We start from the raw sequence: 12,720 nt of genomic DNA on the forward strand, positions 1-12,720 counted from the left end.
CTCAGTCACCATACAATAGGCCCTAACAAACAGCAGTAAATAAAAAGATTAACAATGACAGCAAAAACAGCATAAACAAAGTCAGCAAACTATTTCAAATACATTATTTTAAATCAGTAACCGCATAATTTATGCATGCTGCAATGCACGTTGGGAACCGTCAATTCCTTAACAATCAGCAATTTTGTTCACTGAAAATGTTTCTCCAGATGACTCTGTAGAGACAACACTTCAAGAAATATCGCTGCTCTTAGTATCTGTGACTCAAAGAGCCCCTATATGCTGGATCAAATGGAATTGCTTTTTTATATTGAGGATTTTGAACTGCCACAGAGAGCTCGTTTCAGTCTGCTCAGAAAGATTTTCTGCTTCCTCGTCAAAATGAACCACAAAGAGGATCTGTTTATTACACATTTACCCATTTCATGTTTATTTATCTAACTGCCAGAGCCTCCAGAGGGCTGGAACAAAAAAAAAAAAAAAAAAGCTAATTTGTTAACATCACAGCGACTTTATCAATCTCATTAGGCTGGTAGGCCAAAGGCAATAAAGGGACATGATCGCTGAGCAAAAAGTGGCCCAAAAGCAATTATGACTGAACCTTCAGTGTCGCCCTGCTCTGTTTGAGACCCTATAGCCTTATGGAGTCCAACTATAGCACAAACAAGTATGTTTGTTTGTGTGTGTGTGTGTGTGTGTGTGTGTGTGTGTGTGTGTGTGTGTGTGTGTGCGTACTCTCCTGTTAGAATGACTATTGCTGGTCTCCAAAAATGGTTTTGGAGTGGAAATTCATACTGGTCTAAGCTGGACTTCAGCAGAGTCTACAGACGGCTTCTACACCACACTGCTACATAATGAATGAATTCGCTTTAAGTTTGTGAGTGCATATGTGTGTGTGTGTGCGCACACGTGTGTGATCTCGATTATGCAGTATGTCTAGGCAAGAATTGTGCATCACACCACAGGAGGTCTCCCTCCAGGACCTCCCCTCTGGGTCAAAAGTGCTGTAGCCAAGTTTCATCTCATTATAATTCCGCCATGCTTGCACCTGCCGTAACACTTTAAATTAGAAAGGCCAAAGTCACAGAGCTCCAACACTGACCTTATGCTTACAGTACAAACACATTACAATGCTGATGACTCACCAAGTTTGTTTATACATTCTGCATTTTAAAACTGTATTTAGTGCTCTAATTATACTAACCTGAGGACGGACCCCTGCTGACACCTTCATGACACTGTACTGAAAGAAACATGGAAAATGAATATATTTGGGTATATATGTTCTCAACTGGCTTGGCCACGGGATCCACATTTTCCCATGGTCATTAAGCAGGCAACCCAAATTTTTAGGAAAACTGAACCAAGCAAATTTATTTCTCAAAATTGGTTAACATACACAAGTACCCAAGTACGTCTCACTTTACTTAACATACACATACATAAGCAGTGTTCGGATTACTAAGTAATTACAGAAATTTAATTACTTTTCCCTTGAAAAAGTAAAATAAATTACTCTTAATTTTTCTGTAATTTAATTATTGATGCAATTGCATTAATACTGTTGAAGCGGCAGTGGATTCCAGAATCCTGAATCAACCCCCTTCACTGTATAGAACAATTCTATATAAAACAATAGTGGATTTAACATCATAATATAACATCTAATTTTAAAATAAAGCAATAAGCCCTTAAGAAGCTGTGGTTTACAGTGAATTTATAACAGCGAAGGGGCGTTGTTAGGCACAAGACAGAGCTGGGGGGAAAAAACCCTTAGCTGTTATAAATTCACTGTAAACCACGGCTTCACGGGGCTTATTGCTTTTATAAAACGGTTACCACACAATACAAATATTAAAGCTAAAAAAAATATGTATCAATGCAACTATCAGTGTAACTTTTATGAAGTAAAATCATTAAAAGGCTTCTTTCCGCTGGAAAAATAGTCCCTGACAGTGAACAGCAAGAGAAGTTACATTTATTATACCATTAGATGGCAGCAAAGATTGTCTCTATGAGCGAGTCACTCAGTCGCAAAGACTTTTATATTGAAACTTGTTGTGAACACGGAACAAGACGCAAATGACAACTGCTTTGAATAGCACTGTCAGTGGTGCAGCAATACTTATGTAATGCAGTCAGCTGTATGTTTTAGGGAATTTTACGACGACTTCGAACATGGCTCAACCAATCAGAATCAAGGGCCGGATCTATCCGTTTTATAATGCATGTTTATAAAATGGATAGTTCCGGCCCTTGATTCTGATTGGTTGAGCCGCGTTCGAAGCAGTTGTAAATTACTCTACAAACATACACCTGTGACCTCATTACATTAGTATTACTCCACCACTGTGTCTGTGTTGCTGCAATTTCATGTATTGTGTATTTCACGAAAAGTAACTGTTGTTTATTATTTATAAAATGGTTAGTTCCAGATTGGTCAATAGCTGTGTTTTATTCACGATAAAACACGGCTATGACTGCTTCACCCGGTTCTGTGTAGTATTGCACAACACTCTTAGTAACCACTCTTAGCAACGTAAAAAATAAATAAATAAATAAATGTTTGTCCTCAATTGATAGTGTTTATTGAAGCTTACTACGTAGAAGAGTATTGTGAGAGAGATATCAAGCGACCGAGTGTATTACCTGCATTCAGATTTAGCATTTTCCTTCAGGGTCAGTCCTGTTCATAATAAAAAATCTGTCTGAATGTCTGCTGCGATCTTGTCCTTTTAACATTTAATGGGTTTTCCCGTGCCCTGCTAACACGGACAGCGCTAGTCATTTGTCATTTGTGTATTGCTCCGTGTTCACAATAAGTTTCAATATAAAAGTCTTTGCGACTGAGTGACTCGCTCATGAAGACAATCTTTGCCACCATCTAGAGGAATAATAAATGTAGCTTCTGTTGCTGTTTACGGTCAGGGACTATTTTTTTTTTTTTCAGTGGAAGGAAGGCTTTTAGAGATTTTACTTCATGAAATCTGCATTGATATTTTTTTTCTTTAATGTTTGTATTGTGTGGTAACCGTTTTATAAAAGCAATAAGCCCCATGAATTCGTGGTTTACAGTGAATTTATAACAGCTAAGGGGTTTTTAGGGGTCTAACAACGCCCCTTAGCGGTTATAAATTCACTGTAAACCACGACTTCTTGGGGCTAATTGCTTTATTTTAATGTAACCTTCTCCCTTTAAATACTTTGGTCAGTTCAAGAATAATTTATGCAATTTTTTTTAATTTTATATTACTCGAAAGAATAAAAATAGCAGTTTCATGTCTATCTCCTTGTATGGAAGCTTGTTTCCACCACAGGTTAAAAGATAATTGCGACTTTTTTCTTAACTTACCCTAAAGGTGCCCTAGAATTGAAAATTGAATTTACCTTAACATAATTGAATAATAAGAGTTCTGTACATGGTAATCACATACCGTGAGTCTCAAACACCATTGCTTCCTTCTTCTTATGTAAATCTCGTTCGTGCAAAAGACCACTGAAAAACAGCCGAATCTCAACGTAACATCGACTGTGACGCAACAGTCAGGATCATTAATATGTACGCCCCCAATATTTGCATAAGCCAGCCCACGTTCAAGGTAAGGCACTAAGGCAGTATTAACATCTGGAGCTGCACAGCTGAATCATCAGAAATTCTGCAGGTATTGTGAAGCATGCAAGCAAGGACAATAGCGAAAATGGCAGATGGATCGATAATAACTGTTCATGATCCATGATATCATGATATATTTAGTGATATTTGTAAAATTGTCTTTATAAATGTTTTGTTAGCATGTTGCTAATGTACTGTTAAATGTGGTTAAAGTTACCATTGTTTCTTACTGTATTCACGGAGATCAGAGCCATGTCGTTATTTTCATTTTTAACCTGAAAGCGCTTGCAGTCTGTATAATTCATAAAGCATCTTCATTCTTATGGGAGTCTCTTTAACTGTGTGTAGCTTTAGCCACGTTAGCCGTGCAGCATACTATCAAACTCATTCAGAATCGAATTTTAACAAACATCCACAAAATACATGCCATACTTACGTGATCTGATATGCTGCATCACGAACAGTTTGTAAAGATCCATTTTGAGAGTTATATTGTGAACTTCTGTAGTATTTATGCACATTCTGGGGACACCTTAGACTTATATTACATCTTGTGAAATCGACATTCTAGGGTACCTTTAAGACAATTCTGACTTTTTTTCTCGTTATTCCAAGTTTATATCTCGCAATTCTGACTTCTTTTCTCAGAATTGTTAAATATAAAAACTCAAAATTGCGAGTTATAAAGTTATAAAAGACTTCTTAGAATTGCAAGATATAAAGTCACAAATCTGAGAAAAAAAAAAAAAAAGCAGAATTGTGAGATATAAACTTGCAATTCTGAGGAAAAAAAAACGTCAGAATTTCAGACAGTTTCTCAGAATTGTGAGTTTATTTGCAATTGCAACTGCAATTGCAACTTTATGTCACACAATTAGCTGTAACACAAGATGTAAACTTGCAATTGTAAGAAAACAAGTCAGAATTGTGAGATAAAAAGTCGCAATTACCGTTTTTATTTTTTTATTCACTGGCGGAAACAAGCTTACATAATTCTTGTATTACTCAACTGGTTGAGTTGATATGGGATTTAAGTAATAAGTAATCCAATACTTTTTAGAGTGTGTAATTAGTACAGTAATTACACTGCTGAAGATGTAATTATTAGCTAGTAATAAGGATATTTAAGGACTAACTTACCCAACACTGATTGCTGGAACATGACTAATAATGATGAATAAACAGTATCATAAGGCAATTAAATAGCAGTCTCAAACTAGGTTTGTTAATACAATAAAATTAGTAGCCTAAATACTTTGAATGTTGCGATCCTGTCGGACTTATGATAGCTACCTGAATCGTAACAAAGCACTGTTGGCCAGAGGAGAACTGGCCCCCCGACTAAGCCTGGTTTCTCCCAAGGTTTTTTTCTCCATTTAAACAACTTGTCTGCCACCTGATGTCACCTGATGGAGTTTGGGTTCCTTGCCGCTGTCGCCTTTGGCTTGCTTAGTTGGGGACACTTGACATTTGACTTGACATTTGATATTCAACAGTGCTTTGATCTGCCTGCATTGACACTATTCTTTTAAGAGCTGCTGTGCAGCCAAATAATGTACCAGTTATCAATGTAAAGCTGCTTTGACACAATCTACATTGTAAAAAGCGCTATATAAATAAAGGTGACTTGACTTGACTTGACTTGACTAAATGATATGAGCCATCACCACAATCATCAAAAATATACAATTGGTGGTATTTTGAGTTAAGGTCACAGAAACTACAGTTGCCAAGGTAAATACACAATACTAACATGAACTGTTAATAAAACATTTGGACACTAATGCAAATCCTTCCCAGCTAAGACACAACGTACCAGTTATATAATTTACTGGTGCTTTTTTTGGTCATTTAATGACTTGCTAATTGGCAACGTAACTACAATGTTAAATGCTAGTAACATTAACTGCAAATGTGTGAAGTGGCCCTGACAAGTTATGAAAATAACGTTAGAATAATGAACTGACATCATTTTATTTGACAGCAAATACTTAATCAGGACAATGCGAGACGAAGGTCAGTGGAACGGAGAAAAAAAAAAACGTCTAGAGACGCTTTTAATTAAGCGCCGCGTTTTATGCACTCTGTGTTGTGTCAAACACATCAGTCTAATGTGTTTACTTACAAAAAACAATGAAATAGTAGTGCAGTAAAATGGAAAAGCGCGTTCTGTCTGACAGAAGAGCAAAGTCTTTGCAGGAAAGTCAACAGCTTTCACACACTTCTTTCAAGTATTGCATCAGGAAAAAAAAAAGTTAGAATTAAGTTTTTTGTTGTTGTTGTTGTTTGTTTGACTACACAGTACAAACTCCGAGACCCACTCAAAGCGGTCTTGCGACCCACCGGTTGAGAAACACAGATGACAAGAGAAAAGCATCAGGGCATCTTCATTTTTAAATAGGTTTTGGTATAAATTAGGGATATTTTTCCTTGATCCTTTGATTCTTTGAAATAAAAACATTGCAGTACATACTGCAAACAGGAATATATAGGCAGGATTTGCCTCCAAACAGTGGGTGGGAGAATCTGCAGCTGCTGGTGCTTTTCAAAAGAGGAGATCAGAGATTTCAAATATCAATAAGAGTATTCACATCTGTTTTATTATCAGTGCCTGATGCAGCGGCAACAAGCAGCAACTACTAAACAGTGAACTTACCCAAGGTAAATGAATGAACAAGCTAAGAACTAGGCTACATATTTATTCAAATGACAAATGACAAGATTATCAATGCTAAAATAAATAAAATAATGACAAACCACAGAGAATGTATTAGACTGAATAAAAGTGATGTTACATTTCAAAAGCTATTTGTCTTATTACATTACAGTTTAAGTTGTTGGTCATTTTCTGCACAGTCACATGAAATAAAAAGCTGGGGCAGAAAAACTCTTCAGAATGATCCCTTGGTTAGATTTGAGTAGTGTTTTTCATCATTCGGGACGTGAAGTGACAAAATCACTTGAAATGGAAGTCTTTTCTTCTCTATTGTGAAGTATTTTGAAGTGAAACGGCTTCTTCAACAGCAACAACAAAAAGGGCGGGACTTGATTTTGTCAGTGGGGAATTGATTGGATCTTTGGATGGTTGTGGTTTGCTATTGGTGGATCTCATGTGAGTGACAGTAAACATGTAATCAAAGAAGAGATGTCACTGCAAGAGGGAGAAGACGTTATGCAAGGACGCTGTTTGATTTTGACATTGGTGTAGACATAAAAGTAGTCTGCAGAGCAACCCTCCCGCTTATTGTCGATTATTGCCCCAGATATTTTACTCATGATTATTCATGTGGAATAATAGAATACATTAAAAATGTTTTTATGTTTATTTACAATAAACAGTTTTTCAAAACAGCATTGTTTGCATTCTTTCTTAATTGCACAGACATTCAACAAAATGTGACATACATAAGCCATAAATATATATATATATATATATATATATATATATATATATATATATATACACAATCTTTAGTTCAAAATTAAAATTATCCCATGATTTACTCACCCGCAAGCCATCCTAGGTGTATATGACTATCTTCTTTCAGACGAACACAATCAGAGATATATTTAAAAATATCCTTAGTCCTCCAAGGTTTATAACAGTTGTGAATGGTAGGACAAATTCTGAAGACAGGAAAAAAAAATGCATCCATCCATTAAAAAATAAAAAATAAATGAATCCATACGACTCAGGAAGGGCCTTTTGAAGCGAAGGGATGCATTTTTGTAAGAAAAATATCCATATTTAAAATTTTATATATTCAAATAACGAGCTTCCGGCGGAAGAGCAACCTTTGACCTGACGCGATGACGCAATGACGCACGTGGAGGAACAGAGGAGAGAGCAAAACAAAACACTGGTCACGAATTAGAAGTTTAAAATGAGAAGTTTTAAAGAGAAATGTCAGAGGATTTCGATATAAGACAAGAGGAGTTTGAGTTTGTTAGCCAGCCTACATCATACATCGCGTCAGAGGATTATTCATTTGGCACAAGTTGACCTGCGCATTCTGCATGCGGTCTTTCGCGGCAAGCTAGTTGTTTTAATATATAAAGTTTTAAATATGGATATTTTTCTTACAAAAACGCATCCCTTCACTTCAAAAGGCCTGGGAATCCTCTGAAGTCGTATGGATTTTTCTTCTTTTTTTTTTTTTTTTAAATGGCTGGATGCATTTTTTCTGTCTTCAGAATTTGTCCTACCATTCACAACCATTATAAACCTTAGAGGACTAAGGATATTTTTTATATATATTTCTGATTGTGTTCATCTGAAAGAAGATAGTCATATACACCTAGGATGGCTTGAGGGTGAGAAAATCATGGAATAATTTTCATTTTTGGGTGAACTATACCTTTAATAAGCTTAATAGCCTACATCTATTAGGCTAATTTTTTTTCTCTGGGGAGAAAAAAAACAAACAAACAAACAAACAAAAAAACAACAACATTCTTTTCAGCCAGATTTGTGTGTATAAATTAGTACAAAATAATTCTAAACAACAATTATCTTATCTGAAAATTCATAGAATGGTCAAACGGTCCGTGTAATTCAATGGTCACATTCACGTCTCATTACATAGACAATTTTCCAGCGAATCAAAAAAAATAAACACTTTCAAACAGAGTTAAACGTTCACTATAAACATACATTCCAAATGTACAGCTCTCAACATGTGGTCCTCGCGCCATCAAAACTCAAAATGGAGCACTGAGCTCCCGCATCGCAACTAATCACACTTTTAAACATTTCAGTCAACATTTACTCTATAATACTGACATTTACACACTCTTAACCATCACAGAACATCAACTCACACTATATTAACAAATAATTAGAAGGCATACCTAAAAGAGTGGAGAAGATTAATTACTCACACTTAAAGGATGCTTCTCCACCGCGAACTTTGTGCATAAAAACACCGCGAGATCTCCCCCTAGTGTTCAACAAGGCACCACTAATCAATGATTGGGCTAAACTAATTGATCACAGATTAAGCAACTCTACTTAAAACTTTGCATTTGATGAACATTTTTAAACAGATTCAAAATAGCCTTAATATTAAATACTTTCAGTGTTTTACAGATTTATGAATTCTTTTAAGCACATATTTTTATCACACAAATGTATTTCAATATATTTCAACACATACGCAGAAGCTGAGAACAGTTTATGAGTTTATTGCGGTTTTATGCATTATAAATCAAGACTTCACATTGGTTAACTTAGTAAAGAACAAACTGAAAAACAAACTGTTTATTCAAACTGGGAATAAATTCTGTACAGAAAGCAAGCAAAGAAAATTCCCCGTCACTGAAACGGTCAATGAAGTCAATTGATCAACTGATGATCAATGAAGTTGCCTACACTGAACAATGAATCTCTTACTTACAGTACATCGTATCTGCACGTGTTTATGATGAGAGCAGTCGTGAACGTGCAGATCTGAGCGGTGAGTGCAGAATCTCAGTGAGTGTGTGCTGAACCCTAGCGTTTTCGGTGGATTTCTTCTGCACCAGTGACTAATTTAAATGGCTTTGATTGGCCATTGCATTCATATAGCCTACTCAACAGACACGTCTGTGATTGTCTGTAATGCTCAATGCTGCAAAAAAAAAAAAAAAAAAGGTAAAAGAAAATCTTTGATGCACACTTTACATTCATTTTCACATCGCAACAGTCAACCAAAATTATAGGGACGATTCAGGGACATGTCCCTAGCGTCCCTATAAATTTGACACATATGTGAGCATGGATAAAAAAAATTGATAATGCTATTTTTACAAAAAAAACAAAAACAAGAATAGTCCATTTTGATTTTATGGTGACTTTAAAAGTCATATGCAGCAGTGCTACAGCTTTGTCTGAATTCACTCATTTATGAATGTTTATTCATTACATTGAATACAATTATACACAGTGAACACAAACCATGAATATCAACTGTATCATCACTTGTCTCCCTTGCTGCAATGGTGTTGGATGGTAATTGTGAAGATTATTAAATTTGTGAGTGAGAATATGTATGATCACCTGCAGGCTGATGATTCATGCTGATTTTGCAGCTCATTCGTTGTTAGGATTAGCTGCTCTCTGTTACAGCTAGCTTGCATTAATTCATTTTATGTATTTTAGGATTTGCTGTTCATTCTGATATTGTGGGAGCATTAGCAGATGTCAGTAGATGAGAACATGCTACTATAAATATTTAAACTGATGCTGTTTTGTTGCCCACATAAACAGAATGTACGACGCCTTTAAATTCCCAAAATGTACTTACCTCTTCTTTAAATGGTACTGTAACTGAGTCCACTGAAGGCAAGTCTTTAAGAACCCATGTGCAGTTTTATTCCAGTTCCAACATAAATCCAACAAGGTAACAAAACAAAGACTTGACTTGGCGTGGCGTGGCGTGGCGTGGCAAACTGGGCTTGGTACAAAAACAAGAACCATGAGCTTACCAGCAGTGGTTACACAGACAATACTTCCCAAAGACACATGGCAAACATGAGGGTTAAATACACAAGGACTAATCACCAAACAAGACACACCAGTGCACAATCAACCCAATGAACCAATGACAACATAGGACACATGATAAGGGAGCACATGGCAGAATCACATGAGTACAAGGGAATCACATGACATGGGAGCACATGGCAAACAAACAATACTAGTAAAAACATGAAACATGAACAAAACCAAAACTAGACATGAGCGGCATGAGCGGGCCTGGGTCGTGGAGCATGGGCGGACCTGGGTCGTGGAGCATGGGCGGACCTGGGTCGTGGAGCATGGGCGGACCTAGGCCATGGAGCATGGGCGGACCTGGGCCGTGGAGCATGGGCAGACTTGGCAGGCTAGGACACCTCCAGGGCGGCGCTGGCAGTTCAGGGAACCAAGGCGGTGCCGGCAGCTCAGGGGGCCACTGAGGTGCAGGCAATTCAGGGGACCATGGCGGTGCAGGCAGTTCAAGGGACCATGGCGGTGCAGGCAATTCAGGGGACCATGGCGGTGCAGGCAGTTCAAGGGACCATGGTGTTGCAGGCAGTTCAAGGGACCATGGTGGTGCAGACAGTTCAAGGGACCATGGCAGTGCAGGCAGTTCAAGGGACCATGGCGGTGCAGGCAGTTCAGGGGACCATGGCAGTGCCAGCAGCTCAGGGGGCCATGGAGATGCAGGCAATTCAGGGGACCATGGCAGTGCAGGCAGTTCAAGGGACCATGGCGGTGCAGGCAGTTCAAGGGACCATGGCGGTGCAGGCAGTTCAGGGGACCATAGTGGTGCAGGCAGTTTAAGGGACCATTGCGGTGCAGGCAGTTTAAGGGACCATGGCGGTGCAGGCAGTTCAGGGGACCAAGGCGGTGCCAGCAGCTCAGGGGGCCATGGAGATGCAGGCAATTCAGGGGACCATGGCGGTGCAGGCAGTTCAGGGGACCATGGCGGTGCAGGCAGTTCAAGGGACCATGGCAGTGCAGGCAGTTCAAGGGACCATGGCGGCGCAGGCAGTTCAGGGGACCATGGTGGTGCAGGCAGTTTAAGGGACCATTGCGGTGCAGGCAGTTTAAGGGACCATTGCAGTGCAGGCAGTTCAAGGGACCATGGCGATGCAGGCAGTTCAAGGGACCATGGCGATGCAGGCAGTTCAAGGGACCATGGCGGTGCAGGCAGTTCAAGGGACCATGCCGGTGCAGGCAGTTCAAGGGACCATGGCGATGCAGGCAGTTCAGGGGACCATTGCGGTGCAGGCAGTTCAAGGGACCATGCCGGTGCAAGCAGTTCAGGGAACCAAGGCGGTGCCAGCAGCTCAGGGGGCCATGGAGATGCAGGCAATTCAGGGGACCATGGCGGTGCAGGCAGTTCAAGGGACCATGCGGTGCAGGCAGTTCAGGGGACCATGGTGGTGCAGGCAGTTCAAGGGACCATGGCGATGCAGGCAGTTCAAGGGACCATGGCGATGCAGGCAGTTCAAGGGACCATGGCGGTGCAGGCAGTTCAAGGGACCATGGTGGTGCAGGCAGTTCAAGGGACCATGGCGATGCAGGCAGTTCAAGGGACCATGGCGGTGCAGGCAGTTCAAGGGACCATGGTGGTGCAGGCAGTTCAAGGGACCATGGCGATGCAGGCAGTTCAAGGGACCATGGCGATGCAGGCAGTTCAAGGGACCATGCCGGTGCAGGCAGTTCAAGGGACCATGGCGATGCAGGCAGTTCAGGGGACCATTGTGGTGCAGGCAGTTCAAGGGGCCATGCCGGTGCAGGCAGTTCAGGGGACCATGCGGTGCAGGCAGTTCAAGGGACTATGGCGGTGCAAGCAGTTCAGGGAACCGAGGTGGTGCCAGCAGCTCGGGGGGCCATGGAGATGCAGGCAATTCAGGGGACCATGGCAGTGCAGGCAGTTCAGGGGGCCAGAGAGGCGTGGCAGATTTTCTTGGGCAGAGCTATGGGGTCGTGGCCTAGAGCGGGTTCATGGGCTGAGGCAGTCACTGGACACTGGTCAGGTGCTGGAGTCCCCTCTGGACGCTGGTCAGGGACAGGAGAGGATGCATACATGGCCCAAACACACATAAATTTGTGTAACTGCATTGTAAGTGGTTATATATACTGTATGATTATAAATATGATTTTATATTGATATATATATTTATATATACTTATGTTATATATTTTTAAGTCTCTAATGCTCACCAAGCTGTTCAAAAATACAGTAAAAACAGTAATATTGTGAAATATTATTACAATTTAAAATAACTGTTTTCTGTTTTAATGTTTAAAAATAAAATTCATTTATTCTTGTGATCAAAGCTGAATTTTCAGCATCATTATGCCAGTCTTCAGTGTCACATGATCCTTCAGAAATCATTCTAATATGCTAATTTGCTGCTCAGCTATTATCAATTATATCATTATAGGATTATTATATAAAACAGTTTTTGCTGCTTAATGTTTTGTTTATTAAAATGGTTTCTGAAGGATTGTGTGACATTGAAGACAGGAGTAATAGCTGCTGAAGTTCAATTGTAATAATATTTTATAATATTACTGTTTTTACTGTATTTTTGATTAAATAAATGCAGCCTTGGTGAGTATAAGAGGCTTCTTT

The 12,720-nt window shown here is 39.4% G+C and overlaps 1 long non-coding RNA gene across 1 annotated transcript in view; it reads right to left on the reverse strand.

Moving 5' to 3' along the window:
• The window catches only part of LOC127504128 (uncharacterized), a 366,868-nt gene that overhangs the window by 71,297 nt on the left and 282,851 nt on the right, over nt 1–12,720 (reverse strand). The window lies entirely within an intron of this gene.

The sequence above is a fragment of the Ctenopharyngodon idella genome, chromosome 21 (assembly GCF_019924925.1).
Source record: "Ctenopharyngodon idella isolate HZGC_01 chromosome 21, HZGC01, whole genome shotgun sequence".
NCBI lineage: Eukaryota > Metazoa > Chordata > Actinopteri > Cypriniformes > Xenocyprididae > Ctenopharyngodon > Ctenopharyngodon idella.